This window comes from Humulus lupulus, chromosome 2 (assembly GCF_963169125.1).
Source record: "Humulus lupulus chromosome 2, drHumLupu1.1, whole genome shotgun sequence".
In the NCBI taxonomy this organism is placed as follows: domain Eukaryota; kingdom Viridiplantae; phylum Streptophyta; class Magnoliopsida; order Rosales; family Cannabaceae; genus Humulus; species Humulus lupulus.
In genome coordinates, this window is record NC_084794.1 from 61,523,819 (window position 1) to 61,543,582 (window position 19,764).

Genomic DNA, 19,764 nt, shown 5'->3' on the forward strand with positions numbered 1-19,764 from the left:
GGAGCCCCTGAAGCAGGGGATCCCGGAGAGGCGGGGACCTCTGAACCTGCATGTGATGAAGTTCCACCTCCCAATGAGCCGACTCCGCCTGCCCCAGTTGGAACTGCCGACCTCGAGGCCTTGGACGCGGACACTACTGCCACCCCCCCCAATGCTTGAAGGGGCCTTATCTTTAATAATTTTTCATTTGAGTTTTTCTTTGGGGCGAAGCTCCTTGTACTCTTTTCTCATTGCAGACATATTTGCCATAATTATAGCATTCTCCTTTCTTTTCTGCCGAGTTCTTTATTTATCTTTGCGTTTAGGGTAGACTTTTATACGGTAGAAACTGTTGTAGGGGCGCATGAGGTTTTGGTTCCAACGGCCAGAACCTATGCACTTCCCACTCGAAGCTCTAACGGCTGATGTCTTTTCCCACGTAGTTTCTAGGTTACGAAGGTTTCCTGGTTCCAACGGCCAGACTCCTTTCACCGTATTTTAGCTTTCCTAAGGCAAATAGCCAATCCCGGGACTTGTAGTTATACTGTTCGCTGGGATTGCTAAGGTGAGCCGTTCCATGGCTCGGAACGGGAGTTCTTTTGGTGAACGTCGCTAGACTTAAGGTTAGATCTTTGCGAAGCAAAACTAACTGTCGTTGCGAACCTCATGGTGGCTGACTTCAGGGACCTGGCATGGAGCCCTGCGAGGCAAGGCTCGTTGCTGTCGGGGAAATTGCCACGCCCACCAGGTGTGATCCCGGAGCAGGGCTTTGCGAAGCAAGGCCTGCTGTGAGTGGGGGATCGACCATGTCTGCTCCTGGAGCTGAAACTTGCAGTGGTCGAGGAGTTCGCCATGCATTATTTTGTGAGATCCGGAGCTGAAGCCTGCGAAGCAAGGCTTACAACGGTCGCGGATCTTGCCATCTTTCGCCTTGCGGGACCCGGAGCTGGTGCTTGCGAAGCAAAGCTCTACAGCGGTCGCGGAGTATTCTGCAAAGGACTTGTCAGAGAGTTAGGGGTGTTTCGGCGTAGCTCTCTGAATGTGCCCCAACCCCCAGTCCTGTTCATCGCTGGGCTACAGGAGATAATTTTCATGATGCATAGTGGCAGGCATTTCAATGGCAATTTTCACAAAAACACATAATGCGCACATGACACGCCATGCAAGTATGTTTATGGCAAAAACACATAATGCGCACATGACACGTAATGCGAGTATGTTTATGGCAAAAACACATAATGCGCACATGACACGTAATGCAAGTATGTTTATGGCAATAACAAATTAACCTAAGCTTAACAATTTAAAAAATGCTAGCATACGAGTGGTGTTCTGCGTATATTTTGTTCAAGGGGCGTATGGCTATGCCTTAGCCATGTATACCCCCCCAAGTGAGCGTGGGGTCCGGACGTCTCCGGACCGCGTGGTCACTTGTTAAAACGCAGCTTTGAACACAGGGATAAAAAGTGCAGTAAAAGCGGAGCGAATCTCTCCGTGTTTCATTAAATTAGCCTGTTAGGCATGAGTTTTACAGCAGGGAGGATTATCGCCACGTTTTACACTTTTGCTGCGTCCACCAAGGACTTTCGACTAGATAGTGCGGGGCCTACTGATAGTAACGGCGGAGGCGCTCCGCGTTCCAGGCGCGCGGGACTTTAGATCCGTCGAGTCTCTTTAAGTGATACGTCCCATGGCCCACTTTTTCTTGTATTTCATAGGGGCCTTCCCAGTTGGGTCCGAGGACTCCCACTCCCGGATCCTGCGTAGCAGGAAATACTCTCCGTAGGACAAGGTCCCCAACTTCGAATGTACGGCTCTTGACTCGTGTGTTGAAGTGTCGGGCTATCTTGCCTTGGTACATTTTTAGTTGGACCTGCGACTGCTCCCGGAGCTCTTCGATCATGTCCAGGGACTCCTGGAGAAGGGCGTGGTTCCGGGTAGGGTCGTAGGTGTCCTGCCTGTGAGAGGGGATCATATTTTCTACTGGGATGACGGCCTCGCAACCGAAGGTCATGGAATAAGGTGTGTGCCCCGTCGAAGTTCTCTCTGTTGTGCAATAGGCCCAAAGTACTCGCGGAAGCTCTTCCGGCCAGTGAGCCTTGCAGGCTTGGAGTTTTTTCTTCAACGTGGTCTTTAAGATTTTGTTTACCGCTTCCACTTGCCCATTAGCTTGAGGTCTGGCGACTGCGGAAAAGCTTTTGATGATTCCATGCGAAGCACAGAATTCCGTGAAATGTTCACTATCAAATTGCTTCCTGTTGTCCGACACAATTTTTCGTGGGAGCCCAAAACGACACACTATATTCCTGATGACAAAGTCCAGTGCTTTTTTAGACGTGACTGTGTTCATAGGTTCAGCTTCAGCCCATTTGGTGAAGTAGTCTACCGCGACTATGGCATACTTCACTCCACCCCTTCCAGTCGGAAGGGAACCTACTAGGTCAATGCCCCAAACGGCGAACGGCCAGGGGCTGGTCATTAAGGTAATTTCTATAGGCGGCGCTCGCGGAACCTTGGCGTACCTCTGGCACTGCTCACACTTTCTGACATAATCCACACAATCCTTCTTCATGGTGGGCCAGAAGTATCCTTGTCGAAGGATCTTTTTGGAGAGGCTCAGCCCGGAGGTATGGTCGCCACAGAAGCCTCCGTGAATCTCATGGATGATGGTGCTGATTTCGGTTCCGGAAACACACCTAAGGAAGGGTATGGACAACCCCCTGCGGTAAAGCTTTCCATCCATAACCACGTATCGGGGAGCTTGATACTGGAGTTTTCTTGCGTCAGCTTTGTCAGTGGGGAGCTCTCCGGTGGTGAGAAATCTGAGGATGGGTCCTATCCAGGAATGGGAATGGTCGATGATGGCATTTACCCTCTGTGTCTCGGTACTAGGTGCTTCTAAGTGCCCGATGGGCACCAGGCCATATTGCTCAATCTCCGGGTCCGTTGCAAGCTTGGCCAGTGTGTCCGCGAGTGAGTTCTGGTCCCGGGGGACCTGGTGGATTCGGTAGCCTTTGAAATGCTGCAGGAGGCCGCGGGAGAGAGACACGTAGGCAGCCATTTTTTCGCCTTTTGTCTGGTATTCCCTGGATATTTGGTTTACCACAAGTAGGGAGTCGCTGTATACTTCGATTTTTTGGGCTCCGACTTCTCTGGCCAGTTGCAATCCAGCTAGCATGGCTTCGTGTTCTGCTTCGTTGTTGGATGCTGGGAACGCGAAACGGATAGTGCTCTGGAGCTGATGCCCTTGGGGAGATACTAGGATGACCCCTGCTCCAGCTCCTTTTTCATTTGAGGCTCCGTCTACATAGACCTTCCATGTGGGAAGTTCCGGGACAGGATCTTCCGGGAGGTCATTCATTCCCGAGCATTCCACAATAAAGTCCGCGAGAGCTTGTCCTTTTATGGAAACACGTGGCTGGTAGTGGATGTCGAACTGGCTCAGTTCCATGGCCCACTTAAGCAATCGGCCAGAAGACTCGGGCTTCTGCAAGACTTGTCGGAGAGGGTGGTTGGTAAGTACTCTGATGGTGTGCACCTGGAAATAGGGCCTTAGCTTCCGCGAAGCGATTAGCAAGCAGAGGGAGAGTTTCTCGATCATTGAATATCTGGACTCGGCGTCCAGTAACCTCTTGCTTACGTAATACACAGGGAGCTGGATACGGCCGTCTTCCCGGACGAGAGCGGCACTTATGGCGTGCTTTGTCACAGCTAAATACAAGAACAACACCTCTCCTTCGACAGGTTTGGACAGAATGGGAGCTCGGGTTAGATGCTCCTTGAGGTGTTGGAAGGCTGCTTCGCATTCGGGGGTCCATTCGAACTTCTTGTTTCCTCGCAACACATTGAAGAAGGGGATACATTTGTCAGTGGCCTTAGATACGAAGCGGCTGAGAGCAGCTATCCTTTCGGTAACGCTTTGAACATCCATATGCTTCCGGGGAGAAGGCATATCTATGAAAGCCCTAATTTTTTCAGGGTTGGCTTCCACTCCGCGAGAGCTGACAATGAAACCGAGGAACTTCCCAGACGAGACCCCGAAAGTACATTTCTTCGGATTCAGTTTCATCCCGTACTTTCGGATCACGGCGAAAGCTTCCTCAAGGTCATCACTGTGGTCTCCGGAGGTCTTGGATTTTACCAACATGTCGTCTACGTACACCTCCATGTTCCTCCCCAGCTGGTCTTTGAACATCCTGTTTACTAGACGCTGGTACGTCGCCCCAGCATTCTTCAAACCGAAAGGCATGACCACATAACAGTAGACACCCTTGTCCGTGAGGAAGCTGGTGTGTTCCTGGTCTGCGACATGCATCTTTATCTGGTTGTACCCAGAGTACGCATCCATGAAGGATAAGAGTTCATACCCGGAAGTAGCGTCTACCATCTGATCGATTCGCGGAAGAGGGAAACAATCTTTTGGGCAGGCCTTGTTTAGGTCCGTGAAGTCAATGCACATTCTCCAGGACCCATTGGGTTTCGGGACCAGAACTGGATTGGCCAACCACACGGGATAGTGTGACTCCTGGAGAAAACCTATGGACATCAGCTTGTCCACTTCAGCTTTGACTGCTTCGGCTCTTACTGGGTCTAACGGCCTCCTCTTTTTATCGAACCGGAGTCGCAGATGGGTCTATGTTGAGTGTGTGGCACGCAACATTAGGATTAATCCCTGTCATATCAGCGTGGCACCATGCCAGGATATCCTGATTATTCTTTACAGTGGCCACAATCTTTTCTCGAACGGCCGACGGGAGGTTTTTCCCCACCTGAATGACTTTGGTGGGATCTCCTGGGTTGAGGACCACCTCTTCGACTTCCTCCATCGGTTCTATCACTCTCTCGACCCCCACTCTAGGGTCGAGTTCGTCAAAGCATGCCCCTTGAGCACCCCCAGTTTCTGGTAACTCTTCTGTCAAAGGAATGGCAGCAATCGTCTCCTGGACCGTGTAAACAGATCGGACGGAGACGTTATAACAGCTTCGTGCACTTCGTTGGTCTCCTCGGAGGGTGCCAATACGCCCATCGTCGCACGGAAACTTCAAGCATAAGTGGTGTATCAAGGTTATGGCCCCACAATCTATTAGGACCGGTCGGCCTAGGATGGAATTATACGCCGTGGGGCAGTCGACCACCACGAATGTGCAGTGCTTGAAGGCACAGGCGTCACTTTCTCCTCTGAGGGTGACTGGAAGTTGAATCTTGCCTAATGGCATGAGTGCATCCCCATTGAACCCTTGAAGCTGGATGGGGCATGGGGTCAGGTCTGTCTCGGTTAATCCGATCGCGTGGAAGGCAGCTTTGAAGAGGATGTTTACGGAGCTTCCGTTATCGATCAAGATCCGCGAGACCTTCTTATTGGCAATCTGGGCTTCCACCACGAGGGGATCGTTGTGGGGGAAGTGCACATGTCGTGCGTCGTCTTCTGTGAAGGTGATGGGAAGGTCCATCATTCGGGGACGTTGTGCAGGTGATTGAACCAAGGCGCACATCTCCCCAGTGTGTTCTAACTCCCTCAAGTACCTTTTTTGGGAGTTGCGCGTGCTTCCGGCAAGGTGTGGTCCTCCGGAGATGGTGGCTACGTGTCCGTCAACAGGTGGCGGAGCAAGACCGGACGGATATGGGTTGCCAGGTCCTGGAGCCAACAAGGCAATGGGTGCCGGAGAGGTTGGAGCAGGAAGCGCCGGGAACTGAGACCCAGGAGCTTGGGGAAACAAATGTTTACCGAGTTTTTCGGAAACAAATATGAACGGAATAATAAAAATACAAGAGCTATAGAAATGCAGAAATGTAAATAAACAAACAGTGTTTTTACGTGGTTCAGGCGTTAACGAGCCCTAGTCCACGAGTTGATGTTATTATACTTGCAGAGAATAACAATCAAATAGCTGGTGTATAAGGAACTCACAACCTCACAGTGTTTCTCTCGGGTTCTCTTGGAGAAGATGAAGCTAGAGAGATTTTTGTAGAGTTCTTGCTATGTGATCTGTTGGTCGTCCCCCCTATTGTAAAATGAGGGGGTATTTATAGCTAGGGTTTTGGATTAGGGTTTTTCTCTACTTACATGAGTCTTAATTACACCAGCCATAAATAGGGGATACAATTACCGTAGTCACCTGGCTACCAGGCTCTATGTGGGTATATTTACGTGAAAGTATGGGGAATGCACAAAGGCAGCCGTCTTTTCCAAGTTGTCAGCGGAACAGTAGGGGAAATAGTACTTTTAGGCGTGCTGGGATGTGTGCGGCTTTGACCTGTCGGACGTGTCAGGCGGGATTCTGTGTCAGGCGGATATCATTCCAACTATGCCTCCTCCATGACTCGACCGCCTGGCCTTGTTCCATGCGAGGCACGGAACTGTTTCCGCGAAGACCACTTGAAGCGCTTCTCCTGGAAGGAGCTTCCCCGAAGGATACCCCTTCGGGAGTCCGGGAGAGTTGACGAGCTTCTGTGTCGCGTTTGCTTAAAAGAGTAATCCGGACACTAAACGGAAGAGGCGAAGCCTTTCTGTCCATCCGCGAGCTCTGGTCACCTACCGTGAAAGACATTGATAATTCTGCTTCCCCGAGGATATCCATCTAAACGCTATCCGGAAATCTGGATAACAGTAATAATGCCGATATATTCTATATGATAGAAAATAGAAACAATAAGTCTTGACAAGTTTTTACAGAGAAGAAAAACTATCGTCTTTTTTCACAAAGCAATAACCTTTTCTCTATAGCCTATAATCCAAAGTCTCACGCGTTGAGAATACTTTTGATTCACAAAAATTGATTATTGTTCTCTATGTGTCCACTCACATCTTCAGGTGTAGAGAGCGTCTTGGAAGATCTAGGTATGAGTACTCAAGCAAGGATAGGAAGATAGAAATATATACGAAAAGATTCAAGGATTCTTGATAGGCTACATGTAATGACCCAACTATTTCTAAGACCTTTGACCATTAAAAATACTAGACATAGCTACTATTTTTTAGAAAACATACATAAGAAAATAATCATAACTTTATTAAACCCCAAAATAAATATTATGCAAGTTACAAAATAAGATGTAAAATATGGTATGGGTACCCATTGTTTAATAAAACATAAAATCAATTGTTCAAAAACTAAGTGCAGAATTACAAAATAAACATAATTTAAAAGACTAAAATAAACGTCATCCTCGATCGACACGCAGTCCATTCATTCCACTAACACACAAGCCAAGCTACCAAGAATCCTTCCGCCTCCATAATCATTTTCCTGCATCACACTAAAAATAAAGGAGTGAGCCTAATGCCCAGCAAGGAAAATCTAATAACACATAAATCATAAACATAAAACTATATCATAAACATATACTAGAAAACATATGACTATAAAAACATATATCATATAGGACTACAATGGCCATCATTCTTCTTGGGGCTTGCTATCTAGGAAAATCATATGCCCATAAATTTGTAGGGCTTGTTATCTAAAAAAGTATGCCCAAGGATTATAAAACACACTCTTGGGGCTTGTTGTCTAAACAAATCATATGCTTGTTATCTAAACAAGTCATATGCCCAAGGACTATAAAACATATTCTATACATATACATATCATAAAATACACATATCATAACACAAACATAACATATAAGCACATAAAATCTATCATATTTTCCTTACCAAAATCCGGCATATTTGGGAACAAGAACGGGATTAGAACACTCCTGTAAACCAACAGTAGAAATGGTGAGAATCTCTAAAAATAAAGATGAATCTGAGAACTAAACCATCAAGAAGAAACTTACCAAGAAGGACCTTAAGTTTCAAGAACTTAAATACCTAATCAAGAATCAATAACAAGAGTTAGTATCTAAATAAAAGAAACTAAAGAAAACTAAAGAATTATAAAGAACTGGACTTAAGGAATAGGAATACCTTGAATGACCTTATGGATTGGTCTAAACCTCAATACCAAAATCACACTATTTCTCACTTCCCAAGTGTTTATAAAAGCTTAGAATGATAAAGCTTTAACCCAAAACCCAAGTGTATCTCTCTATAGTAACACTAGCACCTTGGAGGCTCTGATCAAATGCTTGAAGAATGAAGAAAATGGCTGAGCACTAGGTCCTATTTATAGAGTTCAAGGAGTGAAACTAACCCTTTTTAATTTGAATAAATAAATGGTTATAAAATGAAAAAGATTTGAATTTTTCGTTCAACTGACGCCCAGAACTCGGTCAAAATCATTCAAAGGCGGGTCTAGGTGGTTAAGGGTATTTTTAAAATTCAAAAATCAAACTTTAAAAAATACATACATGGAGCCGATATATCGCCCCTCCCCCTGTATTCCCGAGCCTCGTTCGATCGTTCGTGCAAAGTCGATGTATTTTTCGTATCTTCCGTAGGCGATATATCGGCCCTTGTACTGCGATATATCTAGATATATAAATATATCAAACATGTATTTGCACTTTTTCAGCATAATTTGAATTGGATAAACAGTTTTGACTGAGTCATAATACGATCCTAACAGCTGCTGGAAGGTTCAAGAGCTTCTAGATCTTTCTTTTATTAAAACTATCCATCAAAAATACTTAATTCCTTAATAATCATAATTATGACAAGTGTCACACTCTTATTAGCTCTATCTAAACCATAGGTTATAAGAAATATATAACTATGACCAACAATATTAATCAAACCTTATGCTATAATTAATATTCTTAAACTATAGGTTAAACTTATAAAATCCATAACTGTTGCTATGAGTTTCGAACTAAGTCCCGGTTTGAACTAAAATCCACAGTAACTAACATACTACAACTAATACTAACTACTACTACTACTACTACTATCTAGCTATCTAAGTAAATATTCTGGGACATTACACTACAAGAAGTAAATCGTTTCATATTATTTTTCATATACATATTATATATATTGATTAACATATTGCGTATTAAAAGATCCTTGTATAAAATTGTTTATATGAAAATTTTTGTTGTATACCATTACTGCAACTTCCGCTGTGCACAAGGAACCACTCCTAACAACTGTGCACAGCCAGTTATTCTTGCCAATTATTGTATTTATTACAAGTACTTGCTCATTACGTGTGTTGTGTTGCTATATTCTCATTGTTGTTTACAAGCACGCGATCCGTAAGGTTCGAACAGGTATTGGTCAATGGTAAGTGACCGAGCACCTTAAACTCCTCGATCACTTGGGGAGGGGGTATATAAGATACTAAGCGAGCAAAACATATTATAAACATATGTAAACACATGAGCAAAATAAGGGAAAATATATTATGACACTTAGAGTATTTTTTAAAAAAAATTAACAAATATTGTGAGATAATAAAGTGTTATGCTAGTTTTGGTCATACGAGCAGATGTTATAACAACAATTGTAATATCAAAACAAAATATCTTTACACCGCAAGTAATTTCTGCTCGGATTAGGGGTGAACATTTGACGCGAAAAACCCGCAAACCCAACCCGCAAATGAAATGGTATTTTTGAAATTCTTTTACCAATGCCTATTTTCAGCCCAAAGCCCATTTTTGGACCAATCCCACCCAAAACCCGGTCAAACCCGACCCGACCAAACCCAAAACCCAAAAATTTCGGACCGAATTCGATACCACTTTCCTCCACCCAAAACCCACAAAACCCGAACCCGATGCACCCGAAACCCGACCCATGTACACCCCTAGCTCGGATGTAATTAAAACCATTGTAAAAAGTAAATAAAATTGCCTTAGGCAACAAATTGTCCTAACACCACGAACAGACTATTCAGGTGTTTTAGTTACAAAATAGAAAAAAAAAAAATATGTTCACTGTGCAGGAGGGTCGTGATGGGGTTGTTGGTTGACAGCCATTCTAACCTCCTCTTCTCCTCAATCGATGCCCGTGGCCAAGAAAATCTCAGGAGATGTAGGGGAATTTTTCTCCTCCTCCACTCGAGCAGCACATCGAGCAAGCTCGAATTCCCTTATCTGTTCGAGAAGATAATCAAAGTTTTCTCCTTGATTGTTCTTCAAGAACATGTAGAAAAAGTGAAGGTTGCACCTTGAAACCTTTCCAAGTTGCTCGCATTAATCTCCTCGAGCTGCTTCACCTTCTCAACCTGCTCATTGGCCTATTTCTGACTAGCGACCAAAATGTCCTGAAGCTTGACCGCCTTGTCGTGGTTAGCCTTGGACGTAGCCTTGCATTTCTCTTTTAAGATTACGACTTTGTCCATGTCATCCTTGGTCTTTTTTTGCTCCTCGTCGCGGGCCTTAAGTTGGTCCTCTGCTGCTCTTAGCTCCTGAATGAATTTGGAGTCGTCCTCTGCAGCACGAAGCCACCCATTTTTCAGAGTCAGGAAAGCCTGTGAACAACATAAATGTAATGTTAGTGAAGGAAAGCATGTCAATCTGAAATACAAGATAGAAAAGACTTGCGGCGAGCAGTTCGTTGAAACTACGACCAATGACCTAGTCGGTTTTCAACGAAGGAAGAGAGGCAAAGGCCTCTTTGCCGAGTCGATGTTTGGCCACCTTTTGCAGCTTGTCTATGGTGGAGTAGGAGGTATTGGCCAACATCTCGTTCACAACAGGATCTCCCACCTGCTTGGTGGAAGCTTCAGGTTGAGAGGAGGGAGGAGGAGTAGTTGATCTCGTAGGGAGAGGAGTCTCCGTTCCTCGAGGTTTCTTGCTCGGGGGTGTCCTGCTGGTACCCAAGGCTTCTCTTTTGCTCGACTTCTTTGAACTAGTGGTTTTGCCTCCCGAGGCATAGATGTTGAAAGCATTGCTCGCCTACATGACTGAAAAATAGGCAAACAAAATTAGTTAAAGTGTCTACGAGAATTTATAAAGATCGACAAGGAAAAATTCTAAGTATTATGCCCGAACTAAAGATACTCGTCACTATTTTATCTAAGTTATTACTGCTACAAATGTTATCCTCCTCAAAGAAATCTGGGTTAAAGTTACGCATTGGAAAAATAAAGTTGTCATTCCTGTCGAACATGCTAATAGGAATAGGAAACATATCCAAAAGAGTTGAAAAATCCATACTATTTTCATCCTCGGACGAATCGTATACCCAACTATGGTGATCTGGTAGTTTTTTCTTTCCTTTCCCGTGGGAAAGGGGAATAGATTATGGTCGAGGGGTGGGAACTAGTTCCTTGATAGTGTCCCCCATCATCGGTCAGCGCCTGCGAGGTTGGGAAACATCTTGTGGTTGGGAGGCATCTTCAGCACCTTCTCCTGTGGCGCTCCCAACAATTGTTTCCTTCACCTCTTGGTGGGGCTACAAAAGGCCGACCAACCTTAGGTTGTTTTCAGTAACTAGCTCCTTAACACTCTTTTCTATAGAGGTCATGCTGGACAGAGCAACAACCCTCTCTACCATGCTTTGAGTAGGCTCTGGTTGGAACCATGGGCCTATATTCAACAGAGTAAACTAAGAAAAAAAAAAGAATGAACGACTAGAAGTTTGAACAAATTCGAGAAGAAAAGTTACCTCCCCAAGTGAAGGAGAAGTTTTTCGCTACCAAATCGGTGGTGAGGAAATACTCTTGGAAGTATTTGCCCACATTGGATTTGTAGGTTATGTCAATCAGGAATCTGCGAGAAGATTCTTGATGGCAGAAGTGGAAAAACCTCGTGTTATTTTGGTTGGGGTTGGATTTTAAGTCAACGGGTAGTTGATTTCGTGGGGAGTATGTACAGGGCATTTTTTGTGGTGGTAAAGGATATAGAATGCCGATAACACTCTATACCCATTCAGAGTAATTTGGAATGGAGAAATGTCGAAATAATTCGCCATTCCTCGAAAAAAATCGTGTGGAGGAAAAGTTGCCTCAATGTGATACCTCGACCAGGCACTATAAGCACCTCCAAGCATGTTTGCCCTCTGGTCAGGTGTTGGCTTGAATAGTGTTATCCCAGGGAGACCATACTTCTTGGGATATTTGGCCACCATCCTACTCGATATGGCGCTAGGAGGGGCGATGTACCAGGGTATATCCTTTTTTGCAACCTCTTTTACAAGGGCGCGGGAAAGAAGAATCTCGTGAGGTTGTTCAGTTGTTGCAATGTTGTTAGTAGTTGAAGGACCTTCAGCATTGGCCGCATGCTGGCCAATGTGGGGATCAAGGATATTTTTCCTCCTCTGAGAAACGTGTTTCACTCATGCCATTGGTGGGTTTGAAATGAGATGGATGGTCGATGGTGTTGGCTGTGTTTTTTTGGGGGAATGGGTAAAGTAGGTGGTTCAGAGTCTTCGAACAGCAGGTTTAGAAACTCTTCGCCTATTTGTAACGCCCTGGTTACTCCAAGACCATTACTGTGAGCTTTAAACCGTGCTTAACTCACTAATCAAGTTATTTGGTTACAAACGTGCATCTAGGTGTTATTAATAGGTTAAGGTGCAAAACCAATCAAAAGGAAATGATATATTTTTTATTTAAAACATAAAACTGTTCACAGGCCCATAAAAACGTTTACAAGTTATTTACAATACAAAATGGTAATTACAGTGTAAAATTTACAACCCGCCGACCTAAGCGGCAAAAATAGGGTTAACCCCTAGTCCCTCTGAGAAACTCATTGGCTGTGGTGGTCAAGCGGCCGCATATGTACACATCGCCACCTAAGCTCTCCACTCAAGGTTGGGTGAGCTTTTCTTTCCCTTTACCTGCACCACATAGCACCCATGAGCCAAAGCCCAGCAAGAAAACTCAATACTGCATGAATATAATATCAAATGATGATCATAATAATCATCCAGGACTTATAGCCCTAAATAGAGGAGTGACAATTGTAAAAGTCACTAATGTGGGTTCCGTACCCTTTACGAATGAGTGATCGAGTCACTAGCTTAAACAGGATAAAAGACTGATGAGCAAGTCACCGATGTAAACCAACTGAGTGACCATGGAGTCACTAATGTGGGTTCCGTACCCTTAGCCATGTGACGATACGGTCACCTGGGCCTTCTGGCCCAGGCTCTGAGTAACTAGTCATGGAACTAGACAAGCGCTTTTAGTTTTCATCAAACTTGGGGTCGGTCCGGCATTAATGCTCATGATGAGTCAGTCTATGCTGTTGTCAATTAGATCTAATCTTTATCGGCTCTACGTTCATGATGCTTATGCCGCTTCTGACTCATAGGTCAGTAACATACAACCAATGCTCAGTATCGTTGTCGAACTTGACTAGTAAGTCACAGCTTCACAGACGGATCTGACACCATTGTCGATTCTGACTAGTAAGTCAGTGCAATTCACAAGTGAGTAAGATTTGCTAGGAATTTGATATGCAATCAATGTCCACATTTAAACACTCAACATGCCTCAATTATAACCATGCATGTCTCATATAGGGTGCAGTTTTCTTACCTCTGGTTCGAGCGAGAATTAGTAAAAGAATGACCCTTGAGAACGATCAACCTTTTAGTTCCTTGACGGTCACCTGGTCATAACCAATTATGGGATTCCATCAATAAAATGAATCACAAAAGGTTCCCGGGCCAAAATCCAGCCTATGGGACATTGAATCCTACTAAACTGGGTAGTAGGAACGATCCCGAGACCTAAGGTTTGATTCCCCAAGCCAAAAACTCAATTCTGGCCAAAATGCCACTAAGGGCCGCGACCCTACACCACCATGTTGCGGCCCGCATCCTCAAACAGAAGCGGCCACCCTTCAAACCCCAACATGGGCCGCGACCCTCCTTCACCATGCCACGATCCAACGACCCTGCAGCTCCTCCCTTCATCTCCAGCAAGCTTGGGCCGCGACGCTCTAGAACAGAGCCACGACCCCACCTGAAACCCAGCCAAAACCTCTATTTTTCCCTTTCGAACTCATTTCAAAACCTTATTAAAACACTCCCAATATCACAAAGAAAAACCACCAACTATTACCATAACTTATCTACCATACAACCATTAAAACCTAAGCCTTAAATCAATCAAAGCTTCATCAAATTCTCATTTCCATGATCAAAACTCCAAATCTTAAAACCAACCCAAAAATAGAGAAAGGAACCATAAACTTGAACTAAAACCTTACCTTAAGCTTAGGTTGAATCATCTTCAATGGTTGAACACTAGCCTAAGACCTCAATCTTCAATCTCCAAGTTTGAATCCCAAACTTGCTTCAAAAATTCCAAGGAAGGAGAAGAGAAATGATGATCGTGAGGAAGGTTGAAAGGAGTCTCTGTTTTGGTTCTATTTTCTACAACCTTCAACTTATATATAGCCTAGGTCAAATGACCAAAATACCCCTCAAGCTTAATTCATCTCTTAACAGCCCCAAGGGCAAAACCGCCATTTCCCGCTTATCTCGTTAATCATAATTAACGCCCTCCAATTCTCGTTATTTTCAAATACTAGTAAAATCATATCCCATTACTCTTTAATTCCCAGTAATGCTCTAATCATCAAATCACCCTGAGACTCACCCCGAGCCCCGAATTCAACCTAGTTATGACCAAACCGATAATTTGTATTCAAAGGTCGTCTCATGCTGAATAGCTCAAACAAATCCACATTATAACGTGGCCTCAACAATAGTTCACCGCCATGCATACAAATATACAATTACGCCATCAACGGGCCAAATTACCAAAATGCCCTTATGATGAAATGTGGACCCACATGCATGCATTTATCATCATATAATAATATAATTCACATAAACATGCACATAATAGTTTAATGACATAATAAATCAATTATGGCCCTCCCGGCCTACTAATCCAACCAGTAATCCTCATTAGGAATTTTGGGGCATTACACTATTGGTCTCTCACCTCTCGAGGGATCGTGGATGAATATCCGAGAAGAATAAGAGGAAGTGAGAATCTGCGACCAATAGAGAAAGAAAAATTAAAAAGAAAGGATAAAGATGCTCGTGGATAAAAGTTAAGCTTTTATCCGACCTTCAACATCCCAGTAAAAACACAAAAACCCTATGAGCAGGTTGGAAAAAATAGATCAAAAGTCAAACTGAAAGTTTTTTCAGAAAAAAAATTTCAACTTCAAAACTAGGCAGGAAAAACTCAGTTTTTTCAAAATACCAAAATCAAAATTTCACTTCGATTTTGGACCCAAAATCAGTGCTAATAAACCTAAATACCTCTCATAAACATTGTTATATGCAATAAATTACCTAAAATACATATTTTAGCTTAGTATTCTTATGTATTTTTTTTGCCTAAACTCGATTGTATTCAGGAACTCGCCAAGAACATCAAAAAACAATTACAAACATAGATGAATCGCAACCAAAATGTAGGTAATTTGCCACAAAATCCAAAGGGTTTGTTCAAAAACTTACTTGAAGTGAAGATTGTTGAAGAAATCGCAGGAAGATTGCTCAAAATTGCTCTAAAGGCTTCATATTGCATTGAGAAACACTTGAAGATTTTTGGGAGAGTTCTTGAGGAGTGAGAAAGTTTGGGTAAAAATGAAAAGGAGTGAAGAGACTTATATTTATATTGATCAGGGTATTACTAACGAGTAGTGATGAAAATAGGGTTCAATGTATGGGAAACTGCAATAACCATCAAATCATTCCTAGAAAACCAAAAAGGTCATAATTACTTACCTTTTCGAGAAAGTAAGTACAGTTGGATGTGACGAGTCAGTAGATTACTGATCGGGTAAGTTTATTAAATGTTGTTCGCATTAAAATAAGCTTGGGGGCCAATGTTTCCCTAAATATTAACATGATGACGTGGCACATTAAAAAAGCATGTTATCAGCATGTGATTGATCATTAATGAGGGTCTAGTTGGCCTACGACCAAGTTATCAGAAGAAACTCTGCAACTCAATAGACGAAGGGGTGTGCTAAGTAGCGGGGAAAGAAGATGGACGGAAACATGCGACTAGAGCTGTTCATTTCGATTGAGACAAACGTTCCAATACGGTTATAAGTTAGATATTTAAGGGATATTTGCTAATTTTTATGTAAAATATTATTTAAATTATTATGCTTGTAACACAAGTTAAGGATGGCTCGTGGCCCATAGGTACATCCATGAGCCTATAAATAGGACTCATAGGATTTATTAATTTCATATACTAGAATTTATACTCAGAGAGAGCTAAGGTGTTTCTATACACGATCTTTGTATCAAATTTTGTGAAACTTAGTGAGCCCTAGTTTACTGATCGCATGTTTTGGAGTCTTTTACATAAATAAAAACAATAAGTGGACGTAGGTCATTACCAATCATCAGGGTCGAATCACTATAAAACCTTGTGTCGTTTGTTATATTTGATTCAACTCATTTCCTTTCATATCGTTTTCGTGACTCCATGTCGTTGACCAAATGGTCAACAAATATAATTATTAAATATCTAGTCTTGGGATATATATTATTATTATAATGACATTTTATAACATTTGAATTTGAATTTATATTAATATAATTATTATACATGTAGTCTTATATTAAATATTATAATAATAATGATATTTTATAATATTTAAATTTATATTAATATAATTAATAAATATCTATTTTTAATTAATTTTAAATATTTATTCCATTAAATATTTAGAATATTTTGTTAAAGTTAACAAAACAAACCGTTAAAACAAAATATTTATGTTATCTACACATTTTCTATAGGGAAATTTCAATTTGTATGCTTGATCATTTTTATAATTACAAAAAAATGCTATGCATATTAAAAATGACAAAATAATGCTATTTTTTGGCACTTTACCCAAAATGCCATTTCCACTTCCTCCTCACTTCTCATTTCTCTCTTCTCTCTTCCCTCTCTCTCTCTCTCACCTCACAACACTACCACCACACTAAATATTATATTTCGAACAGATTTGGACATGATTTTTGGGATTTTTTTGCGATTTTTTTTTTTCAGATCTGAAACTCTGAAATCTGCAGAATATCGACCTTGCTCGATGGTGGTTTGATGGTGCTCGATGCCAGCTCGATGAGACCTTCAAAATCATGATTTTTCATGAAAAAATGACTTTGCTCGATGGTGGTTCGATGGTAGCTCGATAGTGGCTCGATGGTGCTCGATGCTAGCTCGATGAGACCTTCAAAATCATGATTTTTCATGAAAAATGACTTAGCTCGATGGTGATTCGATGGTAGCTCGATAGTGGCTCGATGGTGCTTGATGCAATTCTTGTAAGAGACATAATTTTTCACTTGGGTGTCCGTTTGGGGTGATTTTTTTTTATTTTGGGGTATTTTTTCAAGATCTACACGTTTGACATGTTAATATGCACATTTCTGAAGTGTAACACTTGTAAAAAATACAAAATTGCAAACATACCTCATGTTTAAGACATCTTTTGGTATATTTTTAAGTTTTAAACTTCCCAAATGTGCATATTAACATGTCAAACGTGTAGATCTTGAAAAAATACCCAAAATAAAAAAAAATCACCCCAAACGGACACCCGAGTAAAAAATTATGTCCATTACAAGAATTTCATCGAGCACCATCGAGCCACTATCGAGCTGTCGAACCACCATCGAACCACCATTGAGCTAAGTCATTTTTTCATGAAAAATCATGATTTTGAAGGTCTCATCGAGCTGGCATCGAGCACCATCGAGCCACCATTCACTGGGGCCTTCAAGATCAAGATTTTCATGAAAAAATGACTTAGCTCGATGGTGGTTCGATGGTAGCTCAATAATGGCTCGATGGTGCTCGATGAAATTCTTGCAAGAGACATAATTTTTCACTCGGGTGTCCGTTTGGGATGATTTTTTTTTTATTTTGGGTATTTTTTCATGATCTATACGTTTAACATGCTCATATGTACATTTGGGAAGTTTAAAACTTAAAAATATACCAAAAGATATCTTAAACATGAGGTATGTTTGCACTTTTGTATTTTTTATAAGTGTTACACTTCACAAATGTGCATATTAACATGTTAAACGTGTAGATCTTGAAAAAATACCCAAAATTAAAAAAAAAATCACCCCAAACGGACACCTGAGTGAAAAATTATGTTTATTGCAAGAATTGCAACGAGCACCATCGAGCATTATCGAGCTACCATCGAACCACAATCGAGCTAAGTCATTTTTTCATGAAAATCTTGATCTTGAAGGCCCCAGCGAATGGTGGCTCGATGGTGCTCGATGCCAACTTGATGAGACCTTCAAAATCATGATTTTTCATGAAAAAATGACTTAGCTTGATGGTGGTTCGATCGTAGCTCGATAGTGGCTCGATGGTGCTTGATGCAATTCTTGTAAGAGACATAATTTTTCACTCAGGTGTCCGTTTTGGGTGATTTTTTTTTTTTTGGGTATTTTTTCAAGATCTACACATTTGACATGTTAATATGCACATTTGAGAAGTTTAAAACTTAAAAATATACCAAAAGATGTCTTAAACATGAGGTATGTTTACACTTTTGTATTTTTTACAAGTGTTACACTTCAGAAATGTGCATATTAACATGTCAAACGTGTAGATCTTGAAAAAATACCCAAAATAAAAAAAAATTACCCCAAACGGACACCCGAGTGAAAAATTATGTCTCTTACAAGAATTGCATCAAGCACCATCGAGCCACTATCGAGTTACCATCGAACCACCATCGAGCTAAGTCATTTTTTCATGAAAAATCATGATTTTGAAGGTCTTATCGAGCTGGCATTGAGCACCATTGAGCCACTATCGAGCTATCATCGAACCACCATCGAGCAAAGTCATTTTTTCATGAAAATCATGATTTTGAAGGTCTCATCGAGCTGGCATCGAGCACCATCAAACCACCATCGAGCAATGTCGATTTTCTGCAGATTTCAGAGTTTCAGATCTAAAAAAAATCGCAAAAAAAACCTAAAAATTATGTCCAAATCTGTTCGAAATATGATATTTAGTGTGGTGGTGGTGTTGTGAGGTGAGAGAGAGTGAAATAAGAGAGAGAGAGAGAGAGGGAAGAGAGGGAAGAGAGAAAAGAGAAGAGAGAAGAGAGAAATGAGGAGTGAAAAGTGAGGAAGAAATGATAAGGGCATTTTGGGTAAAGTACAAAAAAGTAGCATTATTTTGAAAATTTTAATATGCTTAACATTTTTTTTGTAATTATAACTTTTATCAAGCATATAAATTGAAATTACCCTTTCTATATAAAAGAGATATTTGCTCATTTTAATCACAATACTTATACAATATTTTTTGAAAAAAAGAAGCTAAATACACTTGAATTAATTCAATAAAGTAAACATTAACATACATTTTTTTAAACTAACATTATTATATATTGAAAATTAATTATTCCCTCATAAAATAATATTCTTCATTCAAAGCAAAGTAAAACAAACGAGTAAAAAAAAGAGAAAGTAGAAAGAAGCATCTAGTAATGCCTGGTATTCTTGTTTGGTTGAGTAATGCCTAGTATCCTTGTTTGGGTGTTGACTTATCTAACCTGACTAGGAATTGTAGCATAACCTAATTAGAAAGTAGAATATTATTAACAAAATTAACTATAAAGAAATTAGTTTTGTTATAAAATTCAAGGACTTAATTTACAAAAATAAATTTGCGAAAACTAGATACTAAAAAAAAAGTTTATTTCAGCCTTAATATATTACTCTACATATGTATATTTTATTTAAGGTCAATAATAGTTAAGACTTTGTTTAGTAGGAAGAAGAGAGAATGATGAATTAAGTGTTTAAGAAGAATGAATAGTAAAATAAAGAAAGATAGAAAAATGGTAATTATTCTCTTTTATATTATTTGGTATTAAATAGATGAAATTGGATGGATCAAGAATAAATTAATT